The following is a 13,437-nucleotide window of genomic DNA, read 5'->3' as shown; positions in this document are numbered from 1 at the left end:
ACAAAGGTCCATGGCCCGGTGTGCTTAGCACCAATGAAGACACCGAGGGGAGAAAGCAAGCCAAGTTTATTTCAGAGCTCTGAAATGGCACTAGGAGACCAGCATGTCTCAAATCCAGTGCAACAAATACAAACAACTTTTACCTTTTATACCCCAAACTGTTTCTGTGTAAGCCTTTGTTCTGTTACTCCCTCTTACCCCTCCCCCCTCCCTTCTCTAGCAGTTACAATTAGAAAAATTCCCATTCGTCTGCTTATCTTTTGGCCTTGCAAGGCCTGTTTACAGCAGCTGCCTGCTAGAAAAGCTGACCCTTACATTTCTGCTTCAGCCTGCTTCAGAGCATGTAAGCAGTTAGCATAGAAGTAGGTGAGAGTTCACAAGATGGGGTTTGGGGTTTCAGATAGGCCCAGAGCAAAAGAGTTTCATCGACACTTTGGCCTTCCACTCTCCCGAGTTACCTGGTAGCTATGCCTAGTGGACCCCAACACCATCATGCAAACTCACAAGGGCGCAGAGTTAAGGTTGTGAGGGTATTTCCTACCTTTTGAGTCCTTTATTGTGTATTCTTAAAATTCTTTTAACTTTTTTTTAGCAATTTCTGATAAGCTGGGGGCTTTCTACAGACAGTGTCCTTTGCATGGCTGTGCATCGGAACAGTCCTGCCCTGCACAGAGATCCTGAGGATCCACAGAACACTGAAGAAACAGTTATCATCACTGTTTATTATTTGCATTGCATTAGCACCTAGAGGCCACAACCCCTTTGTGCCGGGTGCTATACAGACATATTAACCAAGAGTTGGTCCCAGCCCTGAAGCACTTACAATCTAAGCAACACCATTCACATCTGTGCTGCACGAAGGCCCTGGATACCAACATAGTAGAGTAGGCAGATGATACTAGTGTGTTGGGGATTTCATCTCTGTTCCAGCTGTTGCTGCCCAAGATTAGAAATGGACCTGGTTGACAGAGAGAACTGACAGCAGTGAGTGAGTGAGATTGTGCTATTAGAGCAGGCAGCTGCTACACCAGCAAGATTCTCCGCATATTTTTTTCAGGAACAAAATCTAAACATTGTGCAATCAACTATAACTTTGGCCTAGTGGTGCTGCCTCTGTTCTAGTTTTGGCTAGTATCAGTACACCTAGTGGCCTCTACCAGCTGATGGTCCCATTGTGGTAGGCACTGTACCATCATAAATAAATGACAATCCATGCCCTGAAGAGTGTACAATAAAAAACATGTTTGTGTTTAAATGAGAAAACAAATGAGTTTATCCCACCATCTTCCTCCTCTCAGTGAGTCTATGCCATCCTGGAACCGGCAGGTTATTACAGATTAAGGTGGGGAAGTCACTGGGGAAAGTTTCTGGTTAAAATTCTGGCAGCTCATCTCTACCTGAGAGTAACAGGATTAAACCAAGAGATCAGTTGAGTCCTTACAAGATCCCATGCAGTTCCCATGCAGTACACCTCCACAGTGTACCCTCACAATATTAAATATCTACCTACTATGGATTTACCTACACACACCTGCACAATTCATGTTTAGTTTGGGCATGGTTAGTCTTGAGAAAAGAAGACTATGGGGGGACCTGAAAACAGTCTTCAAATGTGTTAAGGGCTGCTATAAAGGGAATGGGGATCAATTGTTCTCCATGTCCAGTGAAGGTAGGATAAGAAGTAATGGGCTTAATTTGCAGCAAAGGAAATTTAGGCTAGATATTAGGAAAAGCTTTCTAACTATTAGGGTAGTTAAGCTCTGGAACAGGCTTCCAAGAGAGGTTGTGGAATCCCCATCATTGGAGGATTTTAAGAACAGGTTGAATAATCACCTGTCAGGAATGGTCTAGATTTATTTGGTCCTGCCTCAGTGCAAGAGGCTGGATTTGATGACCTCTAAAGATTCCTTCCAACCTGACATTTTTATGGCTTGATGATGCTGCATATAACCTTTTTGATCCACAACAGCGCCCCCATATGCCCACATTTGTAACCATTATGTAAAAATAGCTGATAAAGAGAAGCATGTGGGGTAACTCTGTGCCACCCAGGGTATAAATGGTTAATTTCTGGGGCCCTCCCCTTTACATAATTGCACTCTGCCTACAATATTCTTGATGTGCATTGATGGAAAGCTACTCCAGATTATTCTAGCAGTCTCCTTATTTTAAAACAGGCTCTGTTGACATCCTTATCCCTCTCCCCACCAAAGCCCAGCTCATGGTGTCAGGAGTTGCCCTGCTTAGAAAATGGGAATGTTTTGCCATGGAAAATTTTGCCTTTTGGTTTAAAAAAAATTGGAAAATTTTGGGGTTTTGCCAAAATCTGAAAGAAAAGGTTGGAAACTACCCCAAAAAAAATCAGTTTTGGCTGAATTTTTTTAAGCTTTGGTTTTCCAACAAACTGTCAAAAAATTTTCAGGAAAGTGGACATGTCCCATGAAAATCTTACTTTTGTCGAAAACCTGATATTTCCATTGGAAGAAAGTTGACTGATAATTCTCACAGCAGCCTTATTCAGAGTACGACTGCACTGCAGTGTAGGGGGGTATTGGTTCTAGTGAGCATAAGGCTCATACACAGCTGGACAAAGTGGCGCCATCAACTTCCAGAAGAAGAGGGAATATTTGACCCATGAGTCACTGGTAATATTATTTGACAGTGTCTGAGCTTGTAACTGTGAAAAATGAACGCGGTCATATGCTGAGGTTATTGCTATTGCCCGTCACCAGAGCTGCACCTGCCATGCATCCTTTTTGGTTTGTATTTCAGAAAGGAACTTGATTGTCGGAGGCTCTTTGGGGTAGGTGCTGTCCCTGACTATGTTTGAACGACATCAAATACAATTGGGCCCTGATCTTGGCTGAGGTCTATAGGCACTACCATACTACACATAACAGCTTTTCATAAATTCAAAGACTAGAAGGGACCATTGTGATCATCTAGTCTGACCTCCTGTATCACATAGGCCAGAGACCATCCCCCAATTAATTCCTAGAGCAGATCTTTTAGAAAAACATCAAATCTGGATTTAAAAATTGCCAGTGATGAAGAATCCACCACGACCCTTGGTAAATTGTTCCAAGGTTAATTACTCACTTGTAAAAAATTACGCCTTATTTCCAGTCTGAATTTGTCTAGCTTCAGTTTCCAGTCACTGGAGCATGTTATACCTTGCTCTGCTAGATTGAAGAGCTCATTATTAAATATTTGGGGAAGATAAGTCAGTGCCTTGGCAATGATGAGTCGTTTGTTTGGTTCTGGTTAGGGCTTTCCATGTGAAATTGCATCGTAGCTCTTGATAAGAAGCATGCTAGCTCTGCCCACAACATCTGGTTTCCATTGAGTCCTAGGGAGAATCCCTCACTCACTGCACCCCCACGCTTCATCCCCTCTATGTGGTGGCTTAATTGATGGAGTCTGGAAGGTTTTCAGGTCCAGCACTGTGATATGTGTCTCCATGTACAGTAAGGGATGGGTTATTTATCAGTTTCCTTTGAAAGCATTTCTTCTAGGAAAGAGGAATTTAGTGAATAGCAGGCTACCCATCATGCTTTGCATATCTTACCCCCAAACACAAAGGTGTTCACGGATAGAGATCAATATAGGTAGAGAGGTGGTTTTGGCATAAAACTTGATTTCTTTTTTTCTATGGTCCCCAAGTTGGCAAGGCATTAAGCCCATGCCTAACTTTAAGTCCATCCCTATTCAGCAACACCCTTAAGCATCTGCTTAATTTTAAGCAGATGCTGAAGTCCCATTGAAGTCAACAGGTATGATTTTCAAAAGCACATAATACTGCAGTGTGGTATGTAAGGCCAAGGGTGGATACCCTTTTACTATGGACATTTAAAACTAGATTGGAAAAACCAGTTGTGGGGAACAATCCCAATGAGTTAATCTAAGAGGTCTTTTCCTTCTTTAACATCTATGTTTGCATGAAACTGAGAAGAATCAGGCTTGTAAAAGTGGGGAGCCACTACAGACAGGCACCTGGGCAACAGGTCAGTGTTACCAGGCTGTGCCACTACTATCACAGTAGTAGTGTCCTTACTATAATACCCGCTATACATAGCAGATGAACTGGTACTGCATGCCTAGGAGATCCCTTGCTTGGACATTCTTCATGCCTACATCTTCTATGAGTTGTGTGGGATTTAGTGACATCAGGAATTCTGCGGTTAAATCCTATGCACATCTTGGAACATTCAGTCAGTGTCTGTAAAACTATGTAGCAAGGGGCAAGAAGACCAACCCATGGACAGCATAACACATGGGAACATGGATTCCAAGGAATCCAGATACCACCTCCTGTGAAATACGGCTCACATGCAAAGGAACAACTCACAATCTGGAAAAACACCTTAGTTCAAAACTGAAAGTAGAATCTAAAAGAACAATATTGGAAATAATTTGCTTTGAGTAACTGCATTCCATCCCATTCCAGGACTAAGGCTGTTAAAAAGTAGCATCTGCGCAGAGAGTCCTCCGGAACTGTAACATAATCAAGACATGAGAAGTTTGAGATGGCTAAAGGCTTCCTCCAGAGGCTGGGGATTAGGAGTCTGGGCAAGTAGCAAATAAAAAAGAAGAAAAAGAAACTCTTAAGTGACCTGACAAGGGACGCTTAAATCTTATTTTTAAAGGGTTAGGTCGTACTAAGCCTTGAGAAATTAAATCCCCAGCTGTCTCCAGAGAACTATATCTCACTAAAAAAGCTTCATGTAAGTTTATCATTTATCCAACACCTAGACATTGGGCCTTGGGGATTACTAGGATAATATTTCCTCTGGATTAGCAAGAAAGCTAGCAAGTGACATTTGTATGAGGCAACCTTTAAATTTAGGGGGTTTTGTTCCCTATTACAAAATGATAACATTAAAAATGTGCTTACTGGAAAGGAAAGCTGTTATGGTTCCTAATGAGACATCCCCCACTTTTTCATTAAAAAAACTCTTAAATGTGTTTAATTTGGTAACGTCACTGATTCAGTTATTATGTTTTTGAGTCTGTTTTCTCCCTTTGACATTGACTAGTCCCAATGTCTTTTTATGAGCAATGCTTTTTATTTCAGTGGCCTTTGAGATTGGCAGTGAGACAGCATAATATGCATGAGAAAAATTCAAGAAGAGATGCTGTAGTAAACATTTCTGGATTGGCTCTTCTAGAATGCACCTGACAACCTTCCAGTCTTTCCTTCTTCCGTCCTGAAAAGCCAACAACTCACCTCCTTGAAAGGCAATTGATCTGTCTCTGAGAGCCTTGGGAAATTGCAATACTTAGGCTGAACTGGGTGAGGGAAGGACAGAGTTTGTATGTTGCCTCTAAAATTTGAGCTCCAAGGATGAGAAGTGCTATATAGATGAAAAGGCCTTCGTCAAATCAAACTCCAACTTTAGTTCATGTGCGCTTTAATGTGGAAGCGTATGGGGTACATGTGTGCAGGTAGCTGTCTAATGTTCACTGGTGTGTGAAGACAGGCACACAGTTGCGCATGTGGCTGGTGTGCCCATTAGTGCGGAAGATGAGCTAGTGTGTGCACATATATGTCTATGTCTATACATATATATGTCTAGGAGGAGAACATATATCAAACAGGATGCATATGTAGCAGCTAAAATTAAACAGGAAAGGCTAAAAGAGGGGAAGTACCCAAACAATTCACAGATGGTAACTGAATTAGGGGAAAAAATGAGGATCATTTTTTCAACACACAACTCCATGGAGCAGTATAATTTTTGTTATTATAACATGGAAGCACATGAGGAATGATCACGGCAAGAGCTGAACTTTCAGGTCCAAGCATTTGCCTGAGGTGGTATGGGTAAGATTAGTGATTCCTCTCTCACTGACACTGGTAGATCTATCTTCATTGGCTTCACTTGGTGTAAGGAACAGGAGAATCTGGGCCTCAATCCCAGAAAAACACCCCTGGAACAGTGAAGAAATATACTATGTGTGATTCCTTTTGCTTCATCCCCGCCATTATCTTCACCACCACATTTCTTCAGCTGCATCCTCCTGCTCACTATCGCCTTCATCACCATTGTACTCAGCCTTCCCTGTCACTGCCTCATTCTTACCATCTCCACATTCTGCTTCCTCCTAAGCACCTTTCTCATCCTCACCAGCACCAATCTTGTGGTCAACAGCCCCACCTTCATCCTGGTCACCATCTCTGCTACACTTGTCCTTCCCATCATCATTATGCCCTCATCACCATTATATGCTCACCATTGGACTGGCCAGAACAGAGCAACAAAAGAATAAAAGCATGACAGGTGTCTGTGGTACCCTCCTCCTCCTCCTCCTCCTCACTCTTGTCTCAGATTTCTTCACAGAGTCAGAGATTGTAAAACCAGAAGGGACCATTGTTATTATCTAGTCTGACCTCTTGAGTAATCCAGGTCAGAGAACCTCACCCAGTAACTCTCCATCATGTCCATAACTACTGTTTTAGCTAGAGCATCTCTTTTAGAAAGAGATCCAGACCTGGTTTAAAGACTACAAGAGATGGAGAATCCACCACATCCCAAGGTGAGTTGTTCCAGTAATTAGTCTGAATTGGTCTAGCTGATGTTTCCAACCATTGGATCTCATTGTGCCTTTTTCTGCTAGGTTTCTAATGCGCCATTGTTAAGAGATGGGAATAAAAGGCAAGATTGCCATTGACTGCATTGAGAACAGACTTAAGCCCCAAATGAACAGGTCTGGCATTAGGCAAGGCTCAATGAAGAATTTTCGTGTTGTTTTTTTTATGAAGAATGTCCTTTTGAATAACATGAACATTTCTGTGAAAAAAATTCATATTCTAAATTTTCTGATTTTTTTAAATTAAATTATTCAAAAGTAAAAATTTCATTTTGAAAGAATCTGAAACAACAAACAATTGTGGTTAGATTAAAATCGAGTGAAATCAAAACACCCTCATTTTGGTTTGGGAGGTCTTCCCAACCTTACTCTCTCTGTTTCTTCCTTTTTAAAAGGAAATGTTTGATTTTAAATTATTTCTTCAATAATTCAGAAAATGCGGGGGGCGGGGGGGGGGAAAGGATTTTAATAAAAAAAAATGTTCACTTCATTTGAAATTTTTTGTGGAAAGGAGATCCCATTTTATGATCAGTCTTAGGTTTCGGTAGCGGGAACAGACCCCATTCCTGCAAACACACACGTGCTTAACTTTTGCAGGTTCAGGGCCATGAAATGTCATGGCCTTTGTGGCTATGCATCTGTTTTCTGCATACTGCCTCTTTAGATATGAGGTGAAATACTGAGTCCATTGAAGAAAGTGGCCCATGAAGTCTACCTCCTAGTCTATTAAGTCCCAGGGCTGTGAGATGATGTTACAGAATAAGAGAGACTCTCATAGCCATTTCATTTTATATTTGATATTTCTATGTTTCCCTTAATCTAATATAAAATTAATCTAGAAAGTACATTTTTGCTCTTTGGGTAACAAAAATATATTGCATGGCACGTTGTTCCGAGTGAGAAAACTAACACAAATGAGATGCATGCATTTTATTGCACTGTCCAGAGAACATATTGAAAATAATATCCCACTGCTTATGGGAACCTCTCTTAAGGGAAAGGATTTTTATTTAAAAGATCTGGTTCTTCTCTCATTCACACTGGCTTTATACCAGTGTACCACTGTTGACTTCGGGGGAATTACTCTGGATAAGCAAGAGGAGACTTGGGCCCAAAGTCTGCTATGTCTGGGAGTTTCTCACAGTATAATAATTCCTTCTTAAAGTTTAGTTCTACCCTCAAAAGTGAATCTGTAAAAAGGGCTTTGTGTAGTTATCTGTTTATTGTTTCTCAATGCTGCCTTTATCAACATTGGAGAGACAAGGTGGTTGAGCTATTATCTTTTATTGCCCCAGTTTCTGTTGATGAGCCAGACAAGCTTTCAAGCAGACATGGAGCTTCTTCCTATCAACAATGCTCAGTTTATAAGGACATAGATATTCTTCCTAACCGCCAACCCTGAAAACTCAGCCTGGGTTTTGAAAGTCAGTCTTGTCAGATTCTTTCACTCATATTGTTGCTAGCAATCAAGATCCCACAGACCAAACTCTGCCTTCCCCGACACCTCATGGCAGTCTTACGGCCATCAGTGGGTAATTTACAGCCATAATGGGTTAGAATTGAATAAATAATTTTCCTGGTGAGGCACAAGAAGGAAGAGAGTCCAGCTCACACACCACTAGCAATGTTGGCTTTGCTGGACTAACAGGTCAGAACTGTTGTCATTAAAGTGAGCAGATCTGACTCCGAATACACAGGGGGGACAGATTTGCTGAAGAAAAAGATGCTCTTTTGTTATAGTCACTATTGAGAACAAAATCCTGCTTCAGGGTATGAGAACTCTGTTTCTTTTCACTTCTTTAACCTCTCTTTTTAAGTGTGAATTGATAAGCTACTGCAAAAATTCTGGTGTAAGTGGGTAGCAATTCCATGGATGTTAATGGGGGTATGCTTTCTCAGGCCAGTGATGAATTGGCCCCATAATGTAGTTCAAGTCCTGCTCCCATAGAAACTCCTCTGTGGGTTTTATGGAGTGAAACTCCACTTCTGAGTATTGGTTCATAGACTCATAGACTTTAAGGTCAGAAGGGACCATTATGATCATCTAGTCTGACCTCCTGCACAACGCAGGCCACAGAATCTCATCCACCCACTCCTGTAACAAACCCCTAACCTATGTCTGAGTTATTGAAGTCCTCAAATTGTGGTCTAAAGTCCTCAAGGTGCAGAGAATCCTCCAGCAAGTGACCCGTGCCCCACGATGCAGAGAAAGGTGAAAAACCTCTAGGGCCTCTGCCAATCTGCCCTGGAGGAAAATTCCTTCCCAACCCCAAATATGGCGATCAGCTAAACCCTAAGCATGGGAGCAAGACTCACCAGCCAGCACCCAGGAAAGAATTCTCTGTAGTAACTCAGATCCCACCCCATCTAACATCCCATCACAGGTCATTGGGCATATTTACCTGCTAATAATCAAAGATCAATTAATTGCCAAAATTAGGCTATCCCATCATACCATCCCCTCCATAAACTTATCAAGCTTAGTCTTGAAGCCAGATATGTCTTTTGCCCCCACTACTCCCCTTGGAAGGCTGTTCCAGAACTTCACTCCTCTAATGGTTAGAAACCTTCGTCTAATTTGAAGTCTAAACTTGCTAATGTCCAGTTTATATCCATTTGTTCTTGTGTCCACATTGGTATTGAGCTTAAATAATTCCTCTCCCTCCCTGATATTTATCCCTCTAATATATTTATAAAGAGCAATCATATCTCCCCTCGGCCTTCTTTTGGTTAGGCTAAACGAGCCAAGCTCTTTGAGTCTCCTTTCATAGGACAGGTTTTCCATTCCTCGGATCATCCTAGTTAGGGTGACCAGACGTCCCGATTTTATCGGGACAGTCCCGATTTTAGGGGACTTGTCCCGCGTCCCGACCTTACATCGGTCGTGACGCACTTTGTCCCGATATCGGGAGACCATCTGGTGGAGGACGCAAGCCAGTGCTGCCGGCGCCTCTCACCTCTTCTTCCTGGGCCTGGGGCAGAGCAGCTGAACTCCCGGCGCTCGCCCGCCGGCCGGCAGGAGCCTGCAGAGTGCTGCAGCCCCACTCCCCAGGCACGCACAGAGATGGCGAGTAGGTCTTCACTGTGTGCTGCAGGGGTGGGGCTTGTAGGCGCCGGCAGCGAGCCCCCCGCCCCTGCCCCTGCCCCCCTCGACCCGACCCGCGCGATCTTAGGAGTCAGAGGGACGGGACCTGCCTGCTGGATGCTTCCTGGGAGCCGCTCCAGGTAAGGCTAGCACTGCCTGGGACTCACCTGGCCCCCTGGCAGGTCCCTCTGGTGGGGGGGGGCTCTGCGTGCTGCCCCCCTCCCTCCCGGGGGGGGGGAGGTGGAGACGGAACGGAGGCAAGCTGGTGGGGGCAGGGCGTGGAGCTGCAGGTGGTTTATCAGTGCTCGGGAAGGTTTTTTTGTTTTTTTGTTTTGCTCCGCCGCCTGCTTGTTTTTTTTTTTGCTCCGCCACCGGCTTGTTTTTTTTTTTGCTCCACGCCCCCCCCCTCTCCCTCCCCGCGTCCCGATATTTGACCTCTGTCATCTGGTCACCCTAATCCTAGTAGCCCTTCTCTGTACCTGTTCCAGTTTGAATTCATCCTTCTTAAACATGGAGACCAGAACTGCACACAATATTCCAGATGAGGTCTCACCAGTGCCTTGTATAATGGTACTAACACCTCCTTATCTTTACTGGAAATACCTTGCCTGATGCATCCCAAGACCGCATTAGCTTTTTTAACGGCCATATCACATTGGCGACTCATAGTCATCCTGTGATCAACCAATACTCCGAGATCCTTCTCCTCCTCTGTTACTTCCAACTTATGCATCCCCAATTTATAACAAAAATTCTTGTTATTAATCCCTAAATGCATGACCTTGCACTTTTCACTATTACATTTCATCCTATTACTATTACTCCAGTTTACAAGGTCATCCAGATCTTCCTGTATGATATCCCAGTCCTTCTCAAGGAGGCACCAGGAGCTGCCATTGGCTACCACTGTGACCACGTCATATTCAAAACACCCTCCTCCTGTTCAGATGTAGCAATTATTGCTGACCAAAAAAGCATTCAGCTACATTCCTGATCTGTCTACCAAGATTAATTTCATCAAGGCAAGACCTTGCCTTAGAGTATCAGATTTTGCTTCATCTTTTCTCACTTCCTTCTAGTATAAATATTTAAGCTGAGCGTTTACTATCCAATCAGTAAAGATGAGACTGCACATGAGAACACCAAGAATTTTGCCCCAATGACTGGCCTGGTGTAATCCCTTATTATGCTTAGTCAGTCACCTTATCAGGTGGCATTATTTTATTTTAGCCAATAAGGTTCCATGAGGATTTTTATACAGACAGTTGATTTAAAAGAGGGTCATAGAAAAGACATGCAGCGACTTATTTCCTTGAGAGATAGACCCTGGATTTACCATGCAGAAATGGGTACAGAGGAAGAGATCTTAGAAGTGGAGACTATAAATCTCAGACTTTTTCCATCCCACAAGATAAAAAATAATCTATTAAATTTATAATAGTTTTATTTTCTGGAGAAAAGCAATGCTGATGGGTTGGTTTCGTTTATTTTTTATTACGATCCTGAAATAACTATAATGGATTCAGTCAGGCGCTGAAGCAAATCAGATCCCAAAATATCTTCAGCAGGCAATCACAGTCCTAGCACTTATTGCCATGTTTTTTCGTACTTCAAGAGCCATTGACGTTCACAGAAAGATTCCTATTGACTTCAACGGGCTTTGGATCATGCCCAAAGGGCATCCATATCCTTTCAGTCAGGATGACTTTTGTTTTACATGAAAATAACAACAAAACAAGAAAGACCAAAAATAAAGTCTCCATGAGAGAGCACAGTGTGTGAGTCTCCCCTACACCAGACTGTGTCTGAGCAAGAGTTGGCTGAGAAATTCTATGTTTTAAATGAAAAATTTCAAATGGGATGAAAAAATTTCATTTTGTTTGAAAGTTTGGTGAAAGCTTTTGGTCTTTTGATTACATGAAAGCCAAATAAATTTTTGGTTTTCAGTTTTTGAAAACCAAAAAAATAGGTTGGCTCATTTCCCGTCCAACTTGCTCTCCCTTTTATCCTTCCTCTTGACTTTATTTCTTCCACTGGAAAAGTGGGGATGAAGGAAAGAAAATAAGGAATTAGGCTGGGGGACTTCCCTCTATTTAAAGGAACAATATATAACAAATAGAAAACAGATCAATGCTACATACAGCACACTTTACCTATAATCTGTAACTGTAGTTAGTTTAGGGATTCTTGTCTAGCTCCTATCTTAATTCAAGATCACTCTTCAATTCTGGCTTTTCTCCCAGTCTCTCTTTCGTACCATTGCACATCTTTTTATTTTTCCATCTCCATACATCCCTCATAACATTTCCTTCCACTTTAAATTCTCTCCCTCCTTTCCTTCCTTGTTTCTTTCAATAATGCCCACCCTCTTTCCCACTCTGCTCTGTTTTCTCCCATTCATAACTCTTTTCTTTTAGCTACCTTCAAACACAGTTTTTATTTACAACCAGCTGGCCTGAAATCTTAAAAAACACAGGCCTTCAGAGAGCATGTTGATTGAAATACACCTCTGGTATCCAGCACCTCTGCTTTGCAGCCAGCTCTGCCTTAGGCTCCGTCTACACTGGCAAGTTTCTGCACAGTAAAGCAGCTTTCTGTGCTGTAACTCCCGAGGTGTACACACTGCCAAGCCACTTAGTGCACAGAAACTGCACAGTTGTAGCACTCTAAAAAAACCACCCCGATGAGAGGCGAAGAGCTTTCTGCGCCGGGGGTACAGCACCACGGTGCCAGTGTAGATACCGTGGCGATTACAGCGCTGCGATTGGCCTCTGTGAGGTGTCCCACAATGCCTGTTCTCACCTCTCTGCTCATCGGTTTGAACTCTACTGCCCTGCTCTCAGGTGACCAACTGTCATCCCCACCCCATACATTCCTTTGCAAATTTGAAAGTCCCCTTCCTGTTTGCTCGGTGGTGCATGCAGTGGTCTCAGTGCATCTTTCCAGGTGACCATACCTGCTCCACACACCAGGCAATTCCCCGCTTGGAGCAATGCCGAGCTGCTGGACCTCATCAGAATTAGGGGAGAGGAGGCTGTGCAGTCCCAGCTGCACTCCAGCTGTAGGAATTATGATACCTACGGACAGATTTCGTGATGCATGATAGAAAGGGGCCACGACTGGGACACATTGCAGTGTAGGGTAAAAGTGAAGGAGCTGCATAACGCCTACCACAAGGCGCGGGAGGCAAACCGCCGCTCCAGTGCTGCGCCCATGAGCTGGATGCGATACTCAGTGGTGACCCCACCTCCACTGCAAAGGCCCCTGTGGATACTTCATTGGCTCACATGCCAGTCAAGAGTGGACTGAGCCAGGAGGAGGAAATCTTGGACGAAGAGGGGGAGGGGGACCCAGAGGCAGAGGATGGCTCGGAGGCCAGAGATGCATGCAGTCAGGAGCTCTTTTCTACCCCGGAGGAGCCTAGCCAGTCACACCAATCGGATCTTGGTGAAGCGCAAACAGGAGAGGAGGCCCCTGGTAAGTGGATCTGATTTTGGGAATTGCTGAAGCAATTTGTTGGGGACAGGAGGGTTGCAGAAATCAGGCTTGTCTCCCACTGCATGCCTATTCTGAGCGGCAGAACAGGCTTTTGATAGACTCCCTTACTTCATAGGAATCTCCCTCAGAGATCTCCAGGAAACTCTCATGGAGATACTGGGCAATCCGTTGCCGCAGGTTCCTCAGCAGAGCTGCTTTGTTTCTTGCCCCATTAATGGTAACTTTCCCACGCCACTGTGCTGTCATGGGGGTGAGGAGGGGAA

Source organism: Emys orbicularis, chromosome 8 (assembly GCF_028017835.1).
Source record: "Emys orbicularis isolate rEmyOrb1 chromosome 8, rEmyOrb1.hap1, whole genome shotgun sequence".
NCBI classification, from domain to species: domain Eukaryota; kingdom Metazoa; phylum Chordata; order Testudines; family Emydidae; genus Emys; species Emys orbicularis.
Note: the sequence above shows the minus strand (reverse complement) of the source record.